Genomic DNA, 2,238 nt, shown 5'->3' with positions numbered 1-2,238 from the left:
ACATTTTGCAATCTGCATACTTAATACATCACACTTTTTAAAAAAATTTATCCTAATACGTTCACATATTTTTCCATAATAACCTCACACCCCACACACACTCTACATACATCCCACAATTAATCCACATCCGAAGTGCAAATACATATTTTATTTATTTAATTTTTTTTTTGTCAAACGATAGATTTTGCTAGATTTGTTACCGACTAGTTTTGAACCTATGCCGTCATATAATGACTCAACATCGTTTTACCACTTGTGATAAATGACTACTTGCTATTTTATGTTTATTTTTAACATCATCGTGAAAACACCGGAACCGAGTTGAGAAAAAAATGAAGTTATTATCTGCATGTAAAGATATATGAACTTCGAAAAAACAAAGAAAAGACCGTTGCAATGAGACTCGACCTGATTCCCATCGTTTACGAAAATCAAAGGCCAAAAACATTTTAAGTTACATTTTTCATTTTCTAGGCAGTTTTATTGAACATGTTTAGGCTTTGTGTCATAAGCCTATACTGATTAGTAACATCAGGACAAATGGACAATCGTGCTTTAAAGTGCTTATATTTCCTAAATCGTAAACCCACCTTGAAGCACTTATATTCTCATGTTCTGGAGCACTAAATTGCATGCACTAAGGTATGTTAAAAAAAATGAAGCCAAACTCACATCCAACCAAGAACAAAAGGACTGACAGCATTTGCAAGCCTACTCCCTGATAATAGTTTTATAGATTAAAGGGTTCTGTTACCAAGTCTAATAATTCAGTAGTTGAAAAAAATATGAAGTCTTATCTCATGTAAAACTTTTAAAACGTCGATTTCATGCTTTATTTTTTGAAAATAATTTTTCATGAAAAAAATGTGATCTTCTCCACTAGTGATAAGAACTCTTAAAAACTTCTACCAACCTCAAGGCAATTCACAGCTACAAAATGTGCTACGAATTCCTCTGGGCCACACCTTAAGTTAAGGCTAAACTATCGAAGAAGAGGAGTGGAGTTACACCAATATCGATATGAGCCTCGGATTGAACCGACCTCTTGGTGGGTAGTAATCGGAGAAAGAGAGAGAAAACCACGAAGAAGGAGGTAACACGAGCAGCAAGGAGAACGAAGAGAGATAAAGAGAAAAATAAGATGAAGAAAAAAGAGGAGGGAAACAAACAGTACAAATAAGGAAATAGAGAATCATCTTTTAGTTACGAGTAAATTGTAGTAATGGTTTCTCAACTAAAAATTCATTATCATTGGTTCCTCAACTCATCAAAATGTGTAGTTATGATCATTTTTGTCAACTTCGTTAGAATCTTGTCAAAATATGTTATGTTGGAAGGATCATTGCTACAATTGGATCTCTCAACTCATCAAAACGTGTATTTGTGGTCATTTTCGTCAACTTCATCAGAATTTTATCAAAATGAGTTATGTTAGAAAGATCATTGCTACAATTGAGTTAAAGTTGAGGGACTATTGCTCTAATTGGGTTAAAGTTGAGGGACTATTTCCCCAGTTGAATTAAAATTGAAGAGCCAATGGTAATGCATTTTTAGTTGAGGGATCATATTTGCACGTTTTGATGAGTTGAGGGACCAATGGTAATTGATTTTTAGTTAAGAGATCATTACTCCAATTGAGTTAAAATTAAAGAATCATTGCTATAATTTACTCTTTAATTATATAGAAGTAAAAATATAAATGCAATTAAAAAAACAACTATAATATCACCTGCTATTTGGATAAGTTTTGTCCACCTTTAAAGTAAAATATTATCCTACTCCAAAATATAGTCTTATAATTTGGATATATGCTTAATCTCACAGACCAAGTGTTAGGAAGCATGATCATATGAAAATATTGGCCAATTTGATATTAATTTTTTTAATTTTTTTTATTTAAAAGTGGTCAAACAAAGAAGATCCATATGGGCCACATCCAAGTGTTTGGGCCTTCAACGGTCCACAATTTCGACAAGCGACAAGATATAATGGCCTTTCGTCCCCAAAAGACCACTTAGCGCGGTTCCCCCCAAGTCTCGAGTCCTCACCGAAAGACCCGAGTCTTTGCGAGCGAGAGAATACACAGACACTGTCACCGTAAATAACTTAAACCATTACAGAAATTAGAACGATCACCACAGCTCCCACCAATTTCCTAAACCCTAATTTCCCAAACACTCAAATTGAATCCCCAATTTTTCTGCGTTCCCTTTTATTTCAGCTACTGCAGCAAGT

The sequence above is a fragment of a genome, unplaced genomic scaffold (assembly GCF_019419815.1).
Source record: "Pyrus x bretschneideri cultivar Hongxiangsu unplaced genomic scaffold, Pyrus_bretschneideri_v1 Contig1, whole genome shotgun sequence".
NCBI lineage: Eukaryota > Viridiplantae > Streptophyta > Magnoliopsida > Rosales > Rosaceae > Pyrus > Pyrus x bretschneideri.
Note: the sequence above shows the minus strand (reverse complement) of the source record.